Source organism: Rattus norvegicus, chromosome 2 (genome assembly GCF_036323735.1).
Source record: "Rattus norvegicus strain BN/NHsdMcwi chromosome 2, GRCr8, whole genome shotgun sequence".
NCBI lineage: Eukaryota > Metazoa > Chordata > Mammalia > Rodentia > Muridae > Rattus > Rattus norvegicus.
Window position 1 is genome coordinate 242,300,494 of NC_086020.1, and position 25,400 is coordinate 242,325,893.

The 25,400-nt window shown below is 36.7% G+C and overlaps 1 long non-coding RNA gene across 3 annotated transcripts in view; it reads right to left on the reverse strand.

The window, feature by feature from the left end:
* Window positions 1-551: 551 nt before the first annotated feature.
* Window positions 552-25,400, reverse strand: part of LOC102548237 (uncharacterized) — an 87,636-nt gene continuing 62,787 nt past the window's right edge. For 2 of the 3 annotated variants that reach the window (XR_010064533.1, XR_010064532.1), the window contains exons 2-4: window positions 15,322-15,421; window positions 13,039-13,099; window positions 3,908-5,692 (exon numbers count right to left, since the gene is read on the reverse strand). This is a non-coding gene — a long non-coding RNA (uncharacterized LOC102548237). Of the gene's footprint in view, window positions 1,382-1,641; window positions 5,693-13,038; window positions 13,100-15,321; window positions 15,422-25,400 lie in introns of those variants that run through there. The other variant, XR_010064534.1, reaches the window with a different exon arrangement.

The window sequence follows — 25,400 nt, forward strand, 5'->3', positions numbered from 1 at the left end:
ACTTATACAGCAATGATAGTCTCTTCCGCATAGAAGCTTATTTATGCCAGTGTTTGAAAACAATATTATGTGCGACATATTTAATTACCTTATTTATCTAACCTAAAATTATAACATGATTGCAATCTAATTGAGAACATGTAAAATACCTTGCAGTGCTAACATGTAGTATGTTTCAGCTATGAAGAATACGTTTTATTTTTCATGCTGTTGTTTTAAGCAGACTACTAATTGAAGTGAAATTAGGAAGTGGCACCAAATCCATACACGATGCATGTCCTAAAATAGGAAAAGGTTGAGTGAGCCTGAGTCTCCCGAACCCCACAAAATTCAAATAAGATGGATTTCATCTAAAATTTTAACAGGCAAGTTTTTTCATCGAAGTTCAATTACAAGATTGTCATTTCTCTACACTGCATATTGTATTTACAAAATGAACATTATGAATATTTCAAATAAAACATAAACAGTAACATAATTTATATGCAACATTGTATTTTACTTGCAAAACTGTCAGTTTCAGTACAGCCATGAAATATACCTGATGAATATCTTTGTATTATTTAAAGTTTATCATAAAAATGAGTGATGTTTATTTGATTATATTTTAGTGTGAAGACAAATGAATAATAAACCATAATTTTTATGCATCATGGAATCAAATATACAACAAACTTTAGTCTTACTCTAAATTGCCTGCAAGTGTATGAAATATTGATTTCAGTTGAATACATGTATTTTTAAATACAATATACATTTTACATCTATTTATTTATTCAACTTGAATGCATTTAAAAAACTGTCAGAGTCCAGATATAACAATTTCTTCAAGAGAGGTGCACTTGATTCAGTGTGGGTCTAAAGAGGAGGGGGATGAAAACCAGAGCAGAGTCTGTTGGTCCTAATCCTAACAGCTTCATAATGGTCAAATGCAGTAGTAAGGCTTTCATTGCAAGAGTGACTCACTCCTGTGGTAGATACCTTTAAATTACAGAGACCATATAACTGGCAAATAGGTAGTTAAATTGTGAACATGCTAAGAGCATTTAATGCAAAAGCTCTCAAGACTGTGTTCTGGAATACCAGGATGATGTAGGGCAGGCTGCTTCGAACATCAACGTGTCGGATGTTGCGATGAGATGCTGATGCTTATGAATACCAGCAACTGTGGCATCCAAGTAGGACTGTAGACAGAGCAATATACATGTGCCAACTATCTCGAGCAAAGCTCAAAGAGATACAAAAAGGATGTTGTACCAAGTGGAAGTGGGTGAGAACACTGCTGTGGGACCCAGCACAGTGCCGAGGAAAGCCTGCACTTACCTGCTTGTTTAAATACAGGGTTCCAGGATTCCAGGTGTCCAGAGAACAGACACATACCCTGTTACGAGAAAGGAGACTTCTGACAGTGAAGGAAGTAAATAATATGATTGATGATCATGTCTACATTCCTGAGGTCAAATAATATATGGAGTCCCAGTGCTTGTCATTTATGTGGGTCAAAAATCCCACTTGTTTTATAAACACTAACTTTGGACATGCCTACAAATGTGGAGATAGATTAAAAAGGATAATATAAGCAACAGATTCAAAGTGTGTTTATTGACTCTTGTGCTTCTCAAATACGACCACCTCCAGTACCTGTGGCTGCCGCTTCCTTGCGAACTCCCCTTCCTGATTTCCACAACAGTCTTCGATTTTAATGCAGTGCAATCGGTATCTTCTTTTCAGGTATCGATTCATCTTCATCGTGGAGCGGCTTACTGAGATATCATTTAGAACAAAGGAAATATAAAACGATGCCAAGCCAGATGCCATGCTGCTCTCTTTGTTCATTTATCTACAGAGAAGTTGTTCTAGTCGGTTTGGTTCCCATTAATCTCTGAAGTCCCAGACAACTGAATCCCTACCCTTGAGTGTTGAGAGAATACATTGTATCCCCTGACAGCAGAAGACAATACCTGTTTAGTAAAAAGATAATCAAACTGATTTTGTTGGTTTAGTTACTCAGTTGTGTTGTTGTCCTTTAGTTTGTGTGGTTTATTTTTTAATGTTTAAATATCAAGTTTATTCCTTTGAAATACAAGTGGACAAATATCAACAATTCTTCATCCTTTAGGATCTGAGAATCTAATAGTCTCTTTGGATAGGGTACAGGGTGATGATTGTAGATCTATTCAAGCCAGAATCATCTACTTCTCTCCAAGTCTATGATGCCAGAATAGTCTTCCAAGGGTATGTGCAGACCATGCTTGTTAGTGTGATCCTCTGGTCACCCCTGTAGTAAACTGTACACAGCCATCAGTCTTGCTTTACTGTTCCTATAAGATAAAATTTGCCTCCAGGAAACCTCATTATTATTATTGCTGAAGCTGAATTTAGTTTTACTCACTATCTGGTCATGGAAGATGAGTAGAAGGAGGAAGGAGGGGTTTTAATGAGTATTTCTGTTACCATCCCAACATTACCATCCCTACAGCAAGAAGAAATGGTCACCTGATATCCCAATAACCAACAAGCAATCAGATAGGCATAGAAATGGTGAATTTGCCTGTGGCGTAAATACAAAGCCACACTGAGAGGACATCTTCCTCTAGATGCAGGATGTCTAGGTCACAGTATAAATGGTTATGTATGTAAATACCCAGAAATTCAGATTTCAAGTAAATATGAAAGCAAAACATTTTCAAAAGCCTACAAACAAAGTGTAGTGCCTCCTGAAGTTTAGGAATTAATTATGCTGCTTACATTGACAGTTTAAAAGAAAGGTCATCATCGAAAGCATGTGTGTAAGGAACATTGTAAAGACTACGAAGATTGTTTCTATGTATTTAGGATTGCATGTATGTATGTATGTATGTGTGTGTGTATGTATATAAGGATAATTGATTAGAAGATGTTATGCATTTAAAAGCAAACAAAGATGTAATATGAGAGGATTTATAGGAATAAAAGTTAGGTGGGAAATGATGTAATTATATTATAACCCCATTAATAAAAGAAGTGATTTAAAGTATAAAAATAGTAAGTGAAAAAAATTACCTTTTCTTTCTCAAGTGATGTTCATCTTTTTCTGAGGTTTTAAATAACTTACCTATGTTTTAATAGCAGTTCATTTCAACAGAAAATGCTCATTTTTGCTGGAGTTTGGCGTTTATTATAGTTATAAGTAAGTACATTTGATACAAAACAAAACAAAAATTAAAGTGTCCTTAGAAGTTCTAAATTAACTAACTAGACTACAGGACATTTTTGTTCTCCCTTAAGCTTACTTTGCTTTTCTAGAACTTACAAATTTGTTCAGAACTTGTCTTGATAGTAATCAACCCATTACCTCCTTGAGACATCCTTAAGTCACCACCGGAAACAGTAAAGGACTCTGGGAAGAAGTCACTTAAAAATATAAACTTGCTTTTATTTGCATGTATTATGTCTTCTACTATATGTTTGTATACTTTGAATAATGTGTGTGTGTGTGTGTGTGTGTGTGTGTGTGTGTGTGTGTCTTTCTTTGAGTTCAAAGTTAGATGTAAGTTTGTCTGTAAACACTGAATGACTTTAGAGGAAATGAAAACTGAGTTTCTCTTGGTTCATCCTCTTCTGGAGTGAGTGACCCCATCTACATTTCTAGATACAAAGATGTGGATCAAGAACGGCCTGGATTAATTATAACTAGGGAAGATTTATTGCTCATTACCAGAGGAATTCTTTTTTTAAATTCAGATGAGGGAGTAGAATTTAGTTTTCTTCCATATTTCCTCTAACTGCAAGTGAAAATTCAGAATTGGCCACTCCTTCTGCGTCAACAGTTGACCATGAGCCATTAGAATTTCATCGTAGGAAGCTCAGCAAAGGCAGAGAAAGATAAAGTCTAAGGATTCCTTTTAAATTCTGCCATAAGCCTTCCTTGATATTCACAAAACAAATGTTTTTATTGGTAGACAGTGTCAGTTTGTTTTAAACTTTATTTCTATCCCAGAGTCACCTACTATATGGTATAACACACAAACACTGCATGCAGTTTTTTTTGTCCCAGGTCATTCTCTTTAAAATGTCATTTCTCAATAAATAGAAGACTCTTAAGAAGCAATGTCTGAGGCATTATGCCACCAATAAACAATTCTAGAAATAAATAGAAAAATATGTGCTATAATGTTTCATCATGAAATGAGAGTACACTCTCATTTTATACACATCTACGCATTCTATATAATTCATCCAAAAAGTTAAGGAACACATATGAAAACATCATATGTAATATCTACGAAAAAGGCATATCCAGTTAGGAAGGCTTTAACTCTGTGTCGTAGGAATAAATGGTCTGTTCTAAACTGTTGTTCCCCTCTGACCTAGGTTTGTGGTTTTGGTAATCACAGGATGATGAAGTCGTCCTCAGTGTCTAGGTTACTATGGAAGATCCACACAGGAATGTCAAGTAAAGCCTAGCAACTTCAGTGAGGCTCATTACATCTTCCCGAGCAGATAACAGAAACTTCTACCAGGCCCTCATTAAATCTTCATTTTTCTCCTTCTTTCCCCTGGGCCCTGTAGAGACATAAAACTTTTACCTACATGAGAAGATTTGGAACTGACTTATTCTTTAAGTCTCTATTTCTTCCCACATAACATGCATACAATATTCTTGAGAGAAGATATTTCAACGCAAATCTGAAATTTCTTTAAAAATATATTAAGAATTTATTTTATGACATGGTAGAATTTTAGCGCTATACTTCCTTGTAAATACATGTGGATGAAGGTACTTGACAGAAAAGCACGCATTTCTCCAAAAGAAGCAGCTTCTTTGAAGGGTTCTCCAGATGTGGATGGCAGCCTCAGGACTGCCAAAACATATTGGCGACCTGGACGACGGCTTAGGAACTGAGATGTTAAATTTCTGCTGATGGCCAAAAAATGATTTAGGTTATAGCAAAAACCTTGCACGATTATGAGTAAATCCAGAAGGATCTAATTAACCCAGGTGATTGGGTAATATGATGATAGATTAAATTTAGTGTAGATAAGTGCAAAGTAATGCATATTGAGAAGCCTAATTTAAACTTCCCATGAACACTGAGGGCTCTGAATTACCTCGAGTCTCTGAGGTAAAACATTTAGAAATCATTATAAATAGTTCAATGAGAAAGCTGTTTAGTGTTCAAGAGGCAACAGAATACTTGCTAATATTAAACCAAGTATGTAAAATAATATGAAAAGTAACACTGTGTAGTTGTGTGAATCAATGGTTATATTACGAGAGGTGAGACCTCCTGAACTTTATCAGGAAACACTAAATGATAACTGTCAACGTGTTCAACTGTTAAGTTGTAAGTGAGCAAATACATTTGTGGATGCGTTTATCGAATAGGAGCAATAAAGTCTGGTTTAGCAGGGACAACAAATGTAATAGATGGGTCAGAAAAACTCTTTCTTGAAGATTCCTTTCAATAAACATGCAGGTCAATGGCAGGGGAACAATGAGATCTCCATTTTAAAAGCAGTACCTTGAGCGTGACCCAGAATCCATCTGTATTCACCAGTGAAGGAAATCACTGAAGCAGAGAGCTCAGGGAGATTCCCAGGGATCAGATATTTATACGACTATGAATAACATCTGCACTTCCAGGAGCTCCACCAGGGTTAGAGGCACAGCATGAGGCAATCCTTTTACTCCAGAGATTAGGGAAACCACCTAGGAGGTGAAGGAGCATCTTATTTCTGCATGATTAAGAAATCACTAGAAACAACATGTAACAATTATCTAAAGTACTTTGGTGTGTTCTTCTAGTGTATATATATATTTAATATATCTGGGTGCTGATATGTACTACTATAAGTAAAGCTGCCAATGAACTTGCGGAAATACACTATAATTTATATGCATGTCTAAAAAATATGATGATAAAAGTAAACTAAGGGATGCTAAATGTTAAATTGTATTAACATTTTTTACTCTAATTCACTCAGTAAATAATTCTTTATTGAGAATTTATTTATAATTCTTTATTTAGTTTGTTCACAAAACTGTAGAATACTGAATGCATAATGCTACTTTAAGTATGTGTTCTTCTTAGGTCCTTTGTCTAGTGTGTTAACCCTTTGGAGCTATTTGAAAATAGCTATTGAGGTTTTCAAACTGGCATACAACTATTAATGATCCTGAAAATGTGGTCCCACAGAAACAGATCTCCAGGTTCCTAGGCAAGCATTTACTATAGACAGCATACATGATTCTCCCCTCATCATATAATTTTGAAAAATCTTTCCTTCACTCTTTACCAAACTCCAACTTTTGAATGAATGCTGACTCTTTTCTGAAATGTCAGCATGGACTGGTGTGTGATACATGGTATGTATATTTATGTGTATATTGTGAAAATTTATGTGAAAATTTATTCATAAAACCCAAAGTTCTGTAAGACAAGGCTAACAGTAAGTGAGCTTACTCATTCTCATGCTTATGCTTTATGCAATTTCTCAGAAACAGTTCTTGACTAAGAATATGAAATGACATATGGCACCTACATGACATAAGGCACGTAAATCAACCATTAAACTAACCAGTGACATTCTTATCTAGTCACTAATTACTATTGAATACTATGGTGGTTGGTTATTAATTAAAAAATTCTATTTAGTAAAACTGATGTATCTAACAGAACGTGAGTTCCAAGGGTTTCATTTGGCTATATTGCCCATACTTTCCCTAATCCTTTTTCTAAATATTTGGAGCTCCTTGTATCAAATAAAGTCAAATCCAGAGTCACAAATTAAATAAATTCATCATGCAAACATGTGTCCAGTGAAGCATGTGCTGTTATTGAATAGTTCACTCTAGATACTCTGCTGGAGCAACGTAGTCCTGTCCACAAAGTGTTGACGTGGTTAGGCCATTTGCCAATCTCGCTGGCAATGAACATGAGACTTTCTATGAAACTTCTTGTGTAATTTTTTGCAGGAGTTTGAGATGGTCAATTTTTCCATATATTCATATGCCAAATAACTGTCTTAAAGATATGTATCCTTTGTGTAGTTTGAGCACTGACTCCGAAATGGAAACAACTAGGAGCCATTGTGGAAAAGAAGACTCTTAAATGTGAGCAGAAGGGATGATTGATTTCCCCCAAGTACAATAAGGAAAAGGGAAAAAAGAACAACAATAATTTTACTGTGGAGAAACTCTAATAATCACCCCGGTCACACCATTTTGCTATCAACAATAATTCTTATTGATAAGTTAGCCCTGGACTCAACGCAGTGAGAACAGAATGGTGATATTTCCATTCTTTCCCTTGGAGTTTATAACCAAGGCTAAGGGTGAAAAATAGCATGAGATCAAACTTGGGTAAAATTTTTTCTTTAAATTTCTGAGTTGTTATTTCCCAAATCCCTCTGGTTATTGAACACAAAGATAATTTGAGATATTCCTACACCCTCAGGTACCAAAGCAACATAAAACGATGTGTTATTCTGGATGGGATTCTGAAACAGAAAAGAAAAAGAGAGACTTTTATTTTTATTTTTTTCTCCATCTTTATTATCTTGGGTATTTCTTATTTACCTTTCGATTTTTATTCCCTATCCCGGTTTCCAGGCCAACATCCCCCTAACCCCTCCTCCAAGGGGACTTCTATATGGGTGTTCCCCTTCCCATCCTCCCCCCATTACCGCTCTCCCCACACAGTGAACAATCACATTCACTGGGGGTTCAGTCTTGGCAGGACCAAGGGCTTCCCCTTCCACTGGTGCTCTTACTGGCTATTCATTGCTACCTATGCAGTTGGAGCCCAGGGTCAGTCCATGTATAGTCTTTGGGTAGTGGCTTAGTCCCTGGAAGCTCTGGTTGGTTGGCATTGTTGTTCATATGGAGTCTCGAGCCCCTTCAAGCTCTTCCAGTCCTTTCTCTGATTCCTTCAACAGGGGTCCCATTCTCAGTTCAGTGGTTTGCTGCTGGCATTCGCCTATGTATTTGCTGTATTCTGGCTGTGTCTCTCAGGAGAGATCTACATCCGGCTCCTGTCTGCCTGCACTTCTTTGCTTCATCCATCTTATCTAGTTTTGGTGGCAGTATATGTATGGGCCACATGTGGGGCAGGCTCTGAATGGGCGTTCCTTCAGTCTCTGTTCTAAACTTTGCCTCCCTATTCCCTCCCAAGGGTATTCTTGTTCCCCTTTTAAAGAAGGAGTGAGGCATTGGCATTTTGGTCATCCTTCTTGAGTTTCACGTGTTCTGTGCATCTAGGGTAATCCGAACATTTGCTAATAGCCACTTATCAATGAGTGCATACCATGTGTGTTTTTCTGTGATTGGGTTACCTCACTCAGGATGATATTTTCCAGTTCCATCCATTTGCCACAGAAAGACTTTTACACACTTTGGTATATTTGAGTAAAGTTTAGACACGGATAGTAGCGAGTTGACTTTGTCTATAAACAGCACCACACCTGTGTCAGGGGTGAGCAAGAGGAACTGCACACGAGATGCACATCTTTGATTATGCTAAAACTATTCTGAAATTAAGATTATATTCTAAAAAGATTATTTCCAGTATTTGGATTTGGTTTGGTATAGTCTGGGTCGTGTAAGAGTGCTTGCTCAGATTTTACTAGCTCACACACAGAGGAAAGCCAAGACAACTGGGCGGAAAGAAGGCAGATCCAGGGTCCATCAAAGAAAGACTTTCCACCAGATATCCACAATAACTTTTAAGCTTCACTTTTTCTCCCAGATGTGATTATGTTGAAGACGTATTCTCAATGTCAAAAATGGCAGTGACTTATGACTTGAACATAATGGGAAGGAGAGAGCTTTTTTTTTTTCCCTCAGAAGAATTGACTTCAGACATAGAATTTAGTGGCTGACAACAGTTCATTTGGCCATAATCATCTTTCAAGCTTATTGACATTGGACACTTCAATCTTAGCAGTTTTCATGTATTAATGAGAATTATATATATTTCAAAGTGTGGCTATTATGAATACCTGTTGTGTTTATTCTTTAATATTTTTATATTCTAAACTTTAATAAATAAAGATTTTTCTTTATTCTTTAATATTTTTTATATTCCAGACAGATCTAGCAGTCCTCTGCTGTATATGTGTGGTGCCTCATATCAGCTTGGATATGCTGTCTGTTTGGTGGTCCAGTGTTTGAGAGATCTCAGGAGTCCATGTCATTTGAGACTGTGGGTCCTCTTACTGTTTCACCCTCCTCCTCAGCTTCTTCCAGCTTTTCCATAATCCAACCACAGTGGTCACCAGCTTCTGTCCATTGGTGTGGAATAAATATCTGCATCTGACTCTTTCAGCTGCTTCTTGGGTCTTCTGGAGAACAGTTAGGATAGGCCTCTTTCTGTGAGCATAGCATCAATAAAAGTGTCAGGATCTGGGTCCTCCTATTGATCTGGATCCCAATTTGGTTCTGTCACTGAACCTCCTTTCTCTTAGACTCTTCTCCATTTTTATCCCTGCTGTTATTTCAGAAAGAAAAAATTCCAATCCCACTAGCATGGAGGAGTCTTCTTTCTTTACATCCTAGACAACATGTAGGTTGACCTGAGGTTTTGATCTTAGCCATTTTGATTAGTGTGTTTCTTAAGATTTAATGTTTTTGTTTAAGTGTAAGAAGGGTTTCTAAGCTGTACAGGTTTTTTAATCAGTGTTTGAGATTTTTCTTTAGCAAGGTTCATTTAACACAGACGCTCAAACTAACAAAGCTTATTTAGTCCAGCCTAACTCAAACAAACCAGGAGCCATCCTCCACTCAAAGGATAAACAGGCAGAGAAAGAAATTAGGGAAACGACACCCTTCACAAAAGCCACTAATTAAGTTAAATAACTTGGTGTGACTCTAAACAATAGGTAAAAGATCTGTATGGCAAGTCAAAGATCTCAGAAGATAGAAAGAACTCCCATGCTCATGGATTGACGGGATTTACATAGTAAAAATGGCCATCTTTCCAAGAGCAATCTACAGATTCAATGCAATCCCCATCAAAATTCCAACTCAATTCTTCATAGAGTTGGAAAGAGAAACGTGCAAATTCATTTTGAAAAGTATAAAACCCAGGATAGCAAAAACTGTTCTAAACAATAAAAGAACTTATGGGGGAATCACCATCCCTGACCTCAAGATGTATTTGTAGAGCAATCATGATAAAAACTGGATGGAATTGGTACAAAGGCAGGCATGTAGATCAATGGAGTAGAATTGAAGACCCAGGAATGAATCCACACACCTCTGGTAACTTGATCTTTGACAAAGGGGCTAAAATTATCCAATGTACAAAAGAGCATTTTAAACAAATGGTACTGGTTCAACTGGAAGTCAGCATATAGAAGAATACAAATTGACCCATTCTTATTTCCCTATACAAAGCTTAAGTCCAAGTGGGTCAAGGACCTCAGCATAAAACCAGATATACTCAAACTTATAGAAGAGAAATTAGAGAAGCGAATCAAACAAATGGGCAAAGGGGAGCTTTTCTTTGAACAGAACACCAATGGCTTTGGCTCTAAGAACAAAAATTGACAAATCGGACTTCATAGAATTGCAAAGCTTCTGTAAGGCAAAGGACACTGTCAATAGGACAGAATGGCCACCAATATATTGGGAATAGATCTTTACCAATCCTACATCAGATAGAGGGCTAACATCGAATATATACAAAGAACTCAGGAAGTTAGAGTTCAGAGAATCAAATAATCCTATTAAAATTTGGGAATAAAGCTAAACAAAGAATTCTCAGCTGAGGAATATTGAATGATTGAGAAGCATCTAAAGAAATGTTCAACATCCTTAATCATCAGGGAAATGCAAATCAAAACAACCCTGAGATTCTACCTCACACCCGCCAGAATGGCTAAGATAAAAAACTCAGGTGACAACAGATGCTGGCAAGGATGTGGAGAAAGAGGAACACTCCTCCACTGTTGATTGGATTGCAGGCTGGTACAACCACAATGAAAATCAGTCCAGAGATTCCTCAGAAAATTCGACAGATTGCTACCTGACAAGCCAGCTATACGACTCTTGGGAAAATGCCCAAAAGACACTCCAATGTGTAACAAGGACACATGCTCCACTATGTTCATAGCAGCCTTATTTATAATAGCCAGAAGCTGGAAAGAACCCAGATGCCCTTCAACAGAGGAATGGATACAGAAAACGTGGTACATTTACACAATGGAGTATTACTCAGCTATCAAAAACAATGACTACATGAAATTCTTAAGGAATCCTGATGTGGTAAGCCAGTCACAAAGGCACACACATGGTATGCACTCACTCATGAAATGGGTTTTCAAATTATACACAATGAAGGAAAATATCCTTGTGGCGAACCCCTTTAAGAATGACTGAGGACACCCAGAATTAATGAATGGGATGTAAAACCACGGCTTCCGTCTTCATCTCACTACCAATTGTAACACAGGGAGAAAATTGAGTTGGTCATAAATATGGAGTGAAAGTTAGACGTTGTTGTCCTGAGAGAAACGTGACACACATGAAAGCAAATGTCACTGAATAGGGTTGAAAATCAAGGGACTCAAGCTTGATAGTTTCAGGGCAAAACGTGAGGAGAAACAGAAAATGCTAACTTAAAAGGCATAGTAGAACTACAGACTTTTTTTAAGGAGTTGGAATCACAAAAGGCTAACAGAATTTTATTAAGCACGCCAGGGAAAATATTTAGTCAGTGGGAAATAATAGCACTGAAGTTTCTTCAGCACAATGCCTTTACAGCAGCACAGATAAAACAATTTGAGACTGTGGAAAAAAAGAGCAGTCTTAAGAATCAGTAAGAACACAAAATTAAGTTTTCAATTTCTGAATGCAGCAGTCTGTCCCATAATCTAATCATTCTCTGGTTGTGGAAAGAGTGTTCTGAACACTTATTTCTTTAAATGACATTAATGCAGCTATTTTGATAAGTATGGATGAAGCTGCCCACTGCTCTAGTCAGCCTTAAGAACAGTGACCCCAATTTATCCATCAGGTTTAGCATTAACCATCATAAGCTCTTTAAATTCAAAAAATTTAATTCACTGAGTTTGAGTCATATCTTTGAACTGAAGTTCTCTCTAAAGAGCCACGTCTCTGTCAAAGATTCTGCAATGCTTAGTGACTGAGTAGAAATTCATGATTGTGGAGAGTCTGGACATAGAAAATCCATAATTAAATTATTTTCCTCTAGTGTTTGGCCCTTTGATAGCCAGTCTTTGCTAACTGCTGTGTCTGACCTAGCATCTACCAGGTGAAACCTAAGGAATATACTCACTGACCAAGCGAATAGCTTCCACCACTACAGAACTAACAGTGTTATCAGATATCACATTAACGCCAGAGCAGAGAGTGGCAGGCTTAGATAAAACATCACTACCTTTTGTTCTGAATAATGTATTTAGGAACAATTCATGATGTTCTTTTAGTCTTTAACTATAAAATTCATGAAACTGTCCCCACATTAAAGCATGCTTTTCTTTGCCAATTTGAATTCCCTTTCTGGGCAATGGTCACTTGTATTCCCATAAAAATAAAATCAGTCTTCAGCCCTTTGAGGGGAGAGAAGTGTTTTGCAATGTTATAGCAAGATAAAGGTTGAGACCTAAAGTAGAGAAGGGCCCATGGTAGCTCCCACTCGCAGGCCATGATCTCGGGGTCTTGCAGCTCTTTCACCAAGAGCCAAGAGAAACAGGATACTACATTGTGGGAGATAAAACAAGGGACAAAATGAAAACACCGCTGGCTACATTCCAACAAAGAAGGCATGGGCAAGTGTAGGCAATAATAACCTGCGTCTTTTCCAGTCAGCCCTGCCTCCAGCTTTTGGTAGTTAGCGGAAGAGTTGAAGTTGAAGTCTGTGTACACCAGCCTATAGGAGGCAGCTATGATACTCTACACAGAAAGAGAAAACAACCAAATCAGAAAGTGAGGAAATGTGGTGAATGACTCACCACAGGAAATGTCTGCTCATAACAGTAATGGGCAAAGTCAATTTCAACAACTGTTACATGTGAAAGACATACCATACATACCAAATATTTTTCTTGTCCACAGATCTGTCTTCAAATTCTTCTACATAAAGTAATCCCCATCCTTGAAATAATAATTTAAAAAACTATGATTCTCATAAATAAACCATCCAATTAATTATTGTATCAGGAAACAAAATAATTATTTCATTACATTCTATGACATTTAGTTTTACGTATGTGATATATATTACAGAAGAAATATTTAAAAATTATAAAAATAATATATCATTTCTTTGCAGTCTTATTTTTTTCCTTTTTTTTTTTTTTGCGTTTTTGAGACAAACCCACCCTGTCTTTGAATTTGTGCTCTCTTGCTTCAGCCTGAATTCTGCCTGGAAGACTTATGTGCCTAGGCTCAGCAAAGTATCTACAGTTTTGCCTTTTTCACTATTTTTACTACCTTATAGCAAAAATTTCATTATCACACTCTGTTAACAAAACATCTGAGAAGCTGTCAATGAACTGACAGTGTTACTAAGTCCAGAATTATTTCTTTCCCCACAACTTTCCCCACAATTTTCTTTCCCCAAATAATGACTGCATGAAATTCTTAGGCAAATGGATGGAATGAGAAAATATCATCCTAAATGAGGTAACCCAGTCACAAAAGCACAGACATAGTGTGCACTCACTGATAAGTGGATATTAGCCCAGAAGCTTGGACTACCTAAGAAAAAATTCACAGGTCATATGAAGCTCAAGAAAAAGGAAGGTCAAAATGTGGATTCTTCAGTCCTTAGAAGAGAGAACAAAATACTTCTGGGAGAAAATACAGGGAGAAAGAGTGGAGCAGGGACTGAATAAAAGATCTCCCAGAGACTACCGCACCTAGGGATCCATCCCATATGCAGCCAGCAAACCTTGTCACTATTGCTGATGCCAAGAAGTGCTTGCTGACAGGAGCCAGATTTGGGTGTCTTCTGAGAGACTCTTCCAGAGCTCTACTGATACAGATGAGGATGGTTGCAGCTAACCATTGGACTGAACAAGGGGACCCCAATGGAAGAGTTGGAGAAAAGACTAAAGGAGCTGGAGGGGGTTTGCAACCCCATAGGAAGAACAACAATATCAACCAACCAGACCCCACCAGAGCTCCCAGGTACAAAACCACCAACTAAAGAGGATATATGGATGGACCCATGACTCCAGCCGCATATGTAGCAGAGGATGGTATTGTCTAGCATCAATAGGAGGAAAAGCCCTTGGTCCTGTGAAGGCTCATTTTGCCAATGTAGGGTAATGCCAGGGCATTGAGGTTGGAGTGGGTGGGAGTGGGAGCATCATCACAGAAATAGGGTCAGGAGGAGGGGGTATGAGAAAGGGGGAAACGGGATAACATTTGAAATGTAAATACATAAAAACATCTGTATCTATATTTGAGCTACCTGATGCTTCCCTGACTCATCTGACAGTCACAGTTTCTTTCTTTAACCTTTATTTTCTTAACTATTTGTTTTTCTGAGCTCTTCCTCTGTCTTGGTTGTAAGTTCTTATACACAGAATCTTTGGATTTCTGTTCTCTGCCATCTTTCCTTACATAGGCCCCTTCTCCCTCCTTGCTGTCTCTGTGGGGGTTCTTTGAGGAACCCAGAGACACAGTGCTTCATTTATAAGCTTAACAAAAATTAATAATTACTACTCAATCTTTTACTTGATTGTCTGTGGTTTGATTTGTTTTTAAATTAATTTGTGCTAAAAAGAATATTCGCTCTGCTATCCCAAATCAGACCTTTGCCATGTATTCTTGCTTTTCTTCACATCTTCGAATATTACAATTCAGTCATCCATTTTAACCCCTCCCCTCTGCAGACAATTTCCCACCACTGTCTTCCTACTTCCTCTGTAATTGACATGGGTTATGGGTACAACACCATCTTCTCTGTGCTCAGTCACAAACAAATCTAGACTTCTTTCTTACCTAGACTAGAAGAAGAAGCAGTCAGCAAGATATTCTTTTTATTCACATCTTATCCTTCATAAAGAATCCAGAATATTCTTCTAAAATTTATATACAAAATTATGCTGCCACTGATTGTGATTTTGGTCTGCATTCTTTATGAAATTCAAGTTCTTTAATCTGTTCTACAAAACTATATCACGAAAGACAGGTGCTGTTCTACATACTTTTGCTCTAATCATAACTTTCTGGACATATTTGTTAGAATCAATAAATCACTTGATATGTTAATCTTCCTTAAATAATTCTATTGACCTAAATGTCTCTTTTATCTTCTTCACTTCAGGAAAGCTGAAAAAAATAACAGTTTTGAAATTCAAACTCACCATAAGACAACGCTGTGCAGGATTTTAATATCCTTGACGAGGGCCTCAGAAGTCAAAGCTGAGCAAGCTCCTCACTCACAGGGTCATGTCATTGCAAAAACTGAAAGGACAAATTAAATTTGTTGACTCTTTAGTTCTTCCTTTTAGCATCCGAATCAATGATGTGATTCTAAGTGCTGAAGACCCCATAGCAATCTTACCACGAAGTCCCTCTTAGAAACCAGGACACAGCGAGTAGAGATAAGAGACCTCTATGAAGGATTACCTATAGCTGTGGCCAGCTGCCACTTGGCAGGACATTACAGCATGCATGGGGGATTAAACTCTATAAACTTGACTGAATCGAATCAGCTCTCTTAATGGGCCAGAAAATCAACCAGTCTGGGTGAAAAATTCACTTGAAATGGTTGACTGGCAGTAGTTGTGGAAGCCAAGGATATCTGATATTTGTGGAATCCTTAAAATGTCTGAAACTGAGGGAATGGTGGAAAGAAACCCAAACTTCTATTCTATTTTCATCTGAATGCCAGTCTACATCGTCAGCCAGGGAAAAGTCATTGTACCTCATCCAGTCTCTAATTAATATTCTTAAATCGCAATGATGTCTATCACTACCTAAAGCAATTAAGTATCTTCATAATTCTGAGATATAGACTTGTGACATTATTTTATTAAATATGTATTCAATTATATATCTATTTCCTATAATATAGTAATTCATACACAACAAATACATTGCGCTGAATGCTTCAAATACACAAAGGCCGTTCAGATAGATATTAACTTTGATTACTCAGATAAAAACTAGAAATTTAAGCCGAGGATGTTTTGTTCAAGATTATCTGTCTATGAAATAGAGAATCTGCAATTTTCATAGAGCCCTGTATCTTCTACAGGCATTGTGTAATTCTGGGATATTGATCTTAATTGACATCTCACCATATTCATATGCCCCTGGGAAATATACTTTCCAGGGTACACATGAGGCCAATTCCAGAGAGGTTTACTGGAGGAAATGCATGTTAAATATAAGTGGTACCATTGCATGGTCTGTGATCTTGTGCTGATTAAAAATAGTACACTGGCAACCAAGGTGTCACCAGCATTTGGCTCCCTCAGTCCCATGAGGGCATTTAACATGCCTTTCCTTCCTTACCATGATGGACGCTGAATCTCAACTATAAGAAAATATCAACACATCATTAAGTTGGTTGTCATCAGGCATTTTATCACAGCAACAAGAAGAGCCGTAGGGTGGTTTGAGTAAGAATGGCGCCGCCCAGAGGCTCATTTATGTCAATGTTTTGGTTTCTGAAGATGAGCAATGATGAGAAAGTGTGAACTTGTTGAGGAAAGGGTCATTTGGGCTGGGGTTCGAGGCCCAGTTTTGCTCCCTGCCTTGTGCATGAACAGCAGCTCCTCAGCTGCTGCTCCTGCATAACTCCTGCCTGTCCACCTGCTGCTGTGCTTCCTAGCACGATGGCCTCCTTCCGAAGTAAGGAGCAAGCCCACACAAATGACTGTCTCTAATGAGATTGTTAAGGTTCCTTTGTCCTGGTGTCTTCCCCCCAGCAATAGAGCAGTAACTAAGGCAAGTAGCTAACACAAACTTTAAGCTGTTTTAAAGGATGTGGTCCACATTATTTTTAACTCAAATTCCTATTTCAGTACCCAGAATCCCCCATACCCTTACCTAGAAGAAATAAATATCACAAAGACATTATATCCTTGACTGACTAAGAAGGCCACTTTGTAATAGTTTATTAAACTGTCAAGGAACTTACAGAATTTACTACGCGATTGTTAAAATAACTTCAGGTCAGGCCATATTTGATATGACTTAATCGTACTCCCTCCAAAAGGAAATAAGGCTTTGTGACAGTAAATAATTTCTTCCTGGATTGGATATGTATTTATGGAATGATCATTCAGCCGCTCCTAACCTTCATTCTGCAAAGGCCTCAGAACACTTCATGATGAATCAAGCTGTATCCTGAATAGAGCAAAATGAACCATTTCACAGGAACTATGGTGTTAGCACATCAGCAATTCTTCCTTAAAGTGGTGCATTTCTTATTCACAGATTTCAAAGATGGTATTCCAGAGGAATGATTTTTCTCAATGTATTTCTCATCTACAAGCCTTCATTTAAAGCCTACAAATGCGTGTGTTTTCAAGACAGCAATTATCGTTTTAGAACGCATGGTTCTATCTTGAGCTTCTCAGCAAGTTTCCATGCCAAAGAAAACACTAATCCTTTCAATTTATTGAGAATCAATGTTTAATCCTCTTTTTTTGTTCTCATACTTATTACAAATCATAAAGAATTCTGAGTGTCAGTTTATGAACTAGAAGCTCCTTGTTCCTGTTACTTATTGATCATTTTGAATTAAAAATGTTAGTGCTTTTTTTTTGCTCTGGAAGGCAAACCAAAATTTATATTTCACAGAAAGGCTCTCAATATGTAATAAGAGAAGTGTATGTTTCTAGGGATATTTCATCCTACCTATTAATATCCACGATGATCAATTCTCTAGTTTAATTTATGTCAGTTTCAACTTTAGAATGGGAGAAATGCTTTAGTTTTATATAATAAAATCACATACAGGAAGAATTCATGGGTGGGTATTTGAATATTACCTTAAATAGCAAAGATACTCTAAAATTATTACTTTTATATGTTCCTTTAAAGGTATTGTAAAGTCACAGCACTTTCAAAATTTAGACAATTATTTTATTGTTTTGGTAAAAAGCTTTCCAAATGAATTTTCTTTTATTTTGAAAAATTTTATAGTATTATATTGTATCCCACTCAATTGTTATATTATAGTGTATCCTGCTCAGATTTATTGCTATTGAATTTCAATACAGTTAACACAAAACATTTGTATGACACTCATCTTTCTGTTATACACTTCACCATGGACATACGCATATTCATAACAGATTTAATAAAAAGGACAAGTGGAAACGTTTCCTCCTTTGTGTCTTCAGTAAATACTTGGTATCAATATTGATTTCGGTTCAAAGCCCCTCCTGGAACACATGGAGTGGAAGACAGACAAAAAAAGTGAGGACAAAGAAAGCCACATGGACTTTGAAGGTAGCGAGGGGGTGGAGACGACTGGGGTGTTACTCCTTAGCTGAGGGCTGCATGCCCAACATGGAGAATCCCAGGCCCCTATAAACTGAGTGGTAGTGTGGACCTGCACCCTCAGCACTGCAAAGGGGGTGGGGATGGCAGCGTCTCCACACATATCCCAACAGCACAGGAAATCAAATACAGACGGGAAAACGGGATTAAATGCATTTACCTACAGAAAGAGAATAATGAACAGAATGAAAAGACAATGCAAAAGAGATGGAATAGATATATATTCTATATATTTGAGATGGAGTTAAAACTAAGTGTAAAAATCAATTACAAAGTCAGGATTTCAATGTTCAATGACAGCCAGAACTATATAGCAAGACTCTGTCTCAAACCAAAAGAAAATGAACAAATGAACAAATGAATGAATGAGCGAGTGAGTGAAACATATGATTAAGTGAGTGACACGTTTGAATAAGCGAGTTTAAAAAATATCTACCTATCACGTTAAACGTGATTTAAATACTATACATGTATTTGTCTGCTGAGAGCACTTGCCTGTCAGTTTATCAATGCATATAACTATATAAAAATTAGGTAAATTTAAAAGAAATTACATTTTTTAAATCAAGTTTTAAAAAATTTAATTTCAATTTCAATTTTAAAAAAATCTTCATATAAACTTTGTTTCTGAAGAAATACATATTTCCTTAAGCCATAGATAAGTACTTAGTTTTAGAGAACTCATTTTTCATGGTCTTATGATTTTGTTCATAACTCTTCTCTGGAGGAGAAAAGTTGACCTAAGTTTATTCAAGTAATAAATTCTTGACTTTTAGAGATAGACAAAATAGAAAGTGTAATGTAATGTGATTTTGTAGGACTGCATATGCTGAACCACGGTGAATTATGCTAAATAAATTTCCAAATGAAAAATATACTGTATTTTAAATCATGTGCTGGGACTACTGGTTGAAACTTAGTAGAAGATCAGTTCTTTATTTTATAGTTTATAATACACTACGTCTATACACCTTTAACTGGGTTAAAACAAGCTTAATCGACTGATTCAAGGTGAGAGTGTGAAAGTCTCAATCCTCAGAGATTCGTCTCTCTGTGCTGTGTCACTACACTTGGAACATAATCTTGTAGAACTCATAATCCGGAGTCTAATAACACCCATGCTCCAAATTCTCCCTCTGAGTCTTCTCCAGTAAAACAGGAAGACCCGTTGTATCTGACAAGTAGCTGCTCTGGCCACTAGCTGTCTCTTCTTGCTCTGCATAGGATGTTTTAATAGGTCATAGGTCAGTTTTACTTAAGTTCTAAGAAAAAAGGTTAGTGTGATATATGCTGTTTCCTTGTGTCTAAAAATGAAACTTTAATGTTTACTATTTTAATTATATTGAATTAATGGGACATGGCAAGCAGAGGATCACTCAGTTTTCTGAAAGAAAACTTAGGCCTATGGCCATTACTATTTAGAAGGAAATGTATACAGATTTATGGTTAATATTACACAGAACACTATCAAATCTTATAAACAACAATAGCAACAACAACAACCAAAACCAAAACCAAAAAAACCCAAAGGTATGTTCCCATGTGCTGACGTGCATAGTCTCAGAGATTCTTAGGCTCCAGAAATTTAGCCAGGAGCAGGTGGAAAAGTGTTGTATGACATCACCATAATATAGACTCAAAATGTCATACTTTGAAGCAATGAAAGGTTGGTGGGTAATATATTGTTGAGGAAAAGTATGTCAGATGGCACAGAATTTTAATGACAGTATAATTACTGGTAGTACTTTTTTCTACATTTAAAGTTGGCCAGAAGGTAGTGTTAAGTGTCCCTGTCACACAGGTATACAAACATAATACATGGGGTGGTTGTGAGAAGAATATACGTTAAGTGGCATGATTGTGTTCATTATTTTACACTTTGTGTATCACACATCACTTTGCTGGCCACAAATACATGCAATTCTCTGTATCACTAATTCTATCTCACTAAAAGAAGAAACAGTGATATTTGTCTTTCTACATGGATTTTAAATATAATGTGTCAGAGTAAAAAGGTTTAGCAATTTGTTCATGAGGTTACCACTCAACAATCACAGAGAAAACATTCAAAAAGTGGATATGGCTCTGGCTTTTATTTCTGGATACCAAATGTATCTGAATTGGTCACATTTCTTAGTCTACTAATTTGAAGTGTACCTTAGAGGCATAGACAGATTAATAGGGAGGAAAGAGAGAGAACACCTATCCTTCCATGTTATAAGCTTGAAGAAAATTGAGAATTTGGTTGTCTTTATGTGGTACAACTAAATTTATTATATTAAATCCGAGTAGAAGTTGCGCGTGGTGGTGCATGTCATCAGTGCCGGCACTCAGGAGGCAGAGACAGGCTGATCTCTGTGAGTTTGAGGTTCGTCTGATCTGTAGAGCCAATACCAAGTCAGCCAGGGCAACCCAGAGAAAGCTTGTCTACACACACCGACACATAGACACAGACACAGATATAGACACACACAGACACACACACAGACACACACACACACATAGACACAGACACACAGACACACACACACACACACATGCACGCAAGCACACACAGACACACACAGACACAGACACACACACACAGACACAGACACACACACACAGACACACACACACATAGACACAGACACACACAGACACAGACACACAGACACACACACATAGACACACACACAGACAGACACACACACATAGACACAGACACATAGACACACACACACACACACACATAGACACAGACACACACATGCACGCAAGCACACACAGACACACACAGACACACACACAGACACACGCACACACAGATAGACACACATGCACGCACGCACACACACACAGACACAGACACACACACAGACACAGACACACACACACAGACACATACACACATGCACACAAGCACACACAGACACACATAGACACAGACACAGACACACACACAGACACACACACAGACACATACACACATGTACACAAGCACATACAGACACACATAGACACAGACACAGACACACACACACACAGACACAGACACACACACACACAGACACAGACACACAGACACAGACACACATAGACACAGACACATAGACACACACACACAAAGACAGACGGACACACATAGATAGAGAGATAGAAATAGACAGACAGACAGGCAGACAGGCAGATAGACAGAAGAGAGAGGAAAGAAGCCTGGCTGGCCTCAAAATCACTATTAGACCAGGCTTGCCTTGAACCCATTTAAAATACCCTCCATTGCTGTGTGAGTGCTGGAATTAGAGTGGTGTGCCACAACATCATGCTTACTCAAAGTTCCTGAGCTATGTTATGACAGCTGAAATAGATTTCCTACATTTCCATGAGATGATGACATAATTTTCTTTTACTGATAATAGCAAAACAGAAATATGATAACTGCTTATGATTTTCCAAGTAATGTAGAGTGTTAACTAGGTTATCTGTAGAGTTCTTTTCCCTGAATCTGAGATATCAGTACTAATATTTTGGTAACCTGCTGGGTGTTTTGTTTTGTATAAAATGAATTTATATGGATAAGCTTGTACTACACTATTGAAAGCAAATGCTGATGTTACATGATGAAAAACTCATGTATTAGAGTAAGCATTTTGTATAAAGGACACAAAACTTATCAGTCACCTTGAAATTCGATGTTCTACAGGACTCTCTCAGGTAGGAGTAATTTCACACATTACAAGCAGCTTTATTCATTTTTGTAGCAACACACACACACACACACACACACACACACACACACACCTGCACATACACACTCTCAAAAGGAGGTATAGACTCTTCTTTTACAGATATTAAGATTTAGATACCCTGGGATACTTGGACTGTTAATACTCCTTCCAAAAGTATTATTAACTAATAACATTTTCACAAAATGACTCCTGTTAATTTTGACTTTGTCTAAAGTCAGCCATATTAAAAAGAGGAGACTGCCAAGGCCCATCAAACAAGGATGCATCAGAGAGATTGTTTAAATTGGGAGGTTTGAAAATGTGCGATTTAGAAATATGAATTGGACGTAGTCATTCATCAAAGTCATTAGAATCTATCAGCAATTGAATCACTGCCTGACCACTCCCCTGAAAATTATAATCAAACAATAACAATATCGACAACAAACCCTGACTGAGGTAGGATAATGATGACTTCCCCACCATAGCTCTTGATATTCACAAACTAGTGTTTCATTTTACATCAGGTATTTTGTCAAAACAATGAGTATATGTTTTGAATCTGTAGATTGCATTTGGGAGGATGGCCATTTTTACTATGTTAATTCTGCCAACTCATGAACATGGGAGAGTCTCCATTTTTTGAGATCTACTTTGATTTCTTTCTTGAGAGACTTGGAAGTTATTGGGATACAAATTTTTCACTTGTTTGGTTAGAGTTACCCTGAGATATTTTATATTACTTGTGGCTATTGTGAAGGGAGTTGTGTCCCTAATTACTCTCTCAGCCTGTTTATAATTTGTAGAAAGGAAGGCTATGAATTAATATGTAGATATTCATTTGGCTTCCTGCTAAGTGTCAAAGGCAGCATGTCGATTCCTCCACTGTAGGAGTGTAATTCAATCAAGGTATTCTGTGATTTACCCTCTTAAAATTATCATTATATTATAAAGCAATAATAACCTAGACATGGAGTGCAAACAATACGCATTTGGGCACAAACAAATTCAATCATGAAATCCAAATTAATCTAAAACAACTTATAAAAAGCTCAAAATTTAGGACACAAGAACTCTATTATCAAATGGTGTCATTGTTTTGATATTCCCTTAATCCATACTGCAAGCAAAATGTTAATTACATATTCAGCACAAAGGAAGCCTTACTGGCGCAATATAGGATGGATTCCATGCACACTCAACCAAATGTGTGGCAACAGTTTGCTTCACGGAAATTCAGTTCATTAGAAGAAAATAAGACCTTTAGCAATGGTCTAAGTTTCTATCTGACAAAATAAATCACTTCTAAACATAGTTATTTCCTATGAAAAAAAGCCAAAACACATTCTTAAACAGCAAACTTAAGCTTATGTTGTTTCAACTCTTAAAAAAAAATAAGGCCAAGTAATCTCTTGGGTAGATTTTCTTAGTGACATTTTTAATATTCTATAATAAAATCCTTACTCTCCAGGGTATTATGTATCTTGTATTCTGAACTTGTGTCACACAAACAAATTGGTTTTCTAATCCATGAATATTTTTAAACTATATGAAAAGTTCAATCTAATCTGTCTGACATCATCAAATTTTATCCCTCAAACATGATTTTATTTGCAAGCGAAACTAAATTTCCAAAGATATAGATTGTTACATATATAACTCAATTATGAGTTACAAATCAATATATTTTATATTATTATGGATAATATTTCAGAAAGTCATGTCACAAACAGCCTGTATATTAATCTTGCTTTATTCATTTTAATAATCCTGATTTAGCCTCAATTGTATTTTATTTCAGAATAAGTTTCAAACCGAACAGGCAATGATATATTAAATAATTTCTCAACATAATATATTTAGGTTTTTCGCCTTGCTTTGTTTTTGTTGTTTATTGCTGAATATTGCTCTGCCATATTTAAAATTCTCACTATCAATACTTACATATGCTAGTTTATTTAGAGACAATCTTGGAATTGATTCATAACAGAAGATTAAGAAGTATCCAACGAAACTGTTATTTCATATGCATTTCTCCCTATGATAACTTTATGATATAGCCATTAACTGGCCCTTTCAAGAACTACAAAAGAAAGTTTCACAGGTTGTCTGAATCCTCTTACAGTGGCTCAGGCAAGCTCCCCACTCATTTAATAGAAGAAAGACTGTTTCCTCCACCAGACAATGAAATAGGATCCAATGTTTACTGTGTAAATGTACTTTACGAAAACACCTAATTATTTAGATATATTTAGTCAACACATCCAATCCAAACAGGCAGAAAGAAAACATATAACAGATAAGAACAATGAAGCCAAAGGTAAACTAAACAACTGGCTATTGCAAGCCAAGAATCCCTAGAGCTAAAAGCAGAGCTTAGATTATTGTATTTAAAATGCAAATTGTGACCATGAATATACCAAGGTCCTGTCCTGGAGTCAGACATTATTCTAACGCAGAACTCTAGAGAAACCAACACATATTCAATAATTGATTGTGATGCAGTTTAGAATATCTAAGATAGTCATTATTATGTTCAATGTTTATTTTATTATATCATATTGATTTCTCTCCATATTTTAAAATACTTTATATTCAGTAAATTTAATTCTTTTTTTGGAATATTCCTAGCCTTTGTGCCTCTTTTTTATATCAAGGACTATTTTGCAAGTATTTATGCTGATATATTGTAAAGTAGCATTTATATTTTCCTGGTTATTATTTATTTTACAACAGAAATGCTTTCTTAAGGGATATCTTCAGGAGAAACTGCACACTTATTGGGGTGCACTATCATTTTCACTCCAATCCAAATAAGTTTAAATTTCTTTAACACCTTTCTCTGCAATCTATATACATATGCTTTTGCTAATTCCTTTCTTGAAATATGATACTGATAAAAGTTATTATGTTTCTATCACATATTTGTGAATATGAGTAAGCATGTATATATGTATAAACATGCACGCATATGTACAGGAATGCATTAATAATTAGGACTCAACCTACTTATGAACTCTCCAACTTTAACTGGTAGCCTGAGAAACTTATAATGAGTATTCTGTTGTTAAGTATGTTCTTAAAGGCAATGTACATTCTTTAGTGACATCAACAATGTGGCTGATGAGAACATTAGACCATTTCCTCTCAAATGGATGTGACTTGAGAAGGCTAAATAAAAATGTCACAGAGCAATCGAGGAACTAAGGTACTCACTA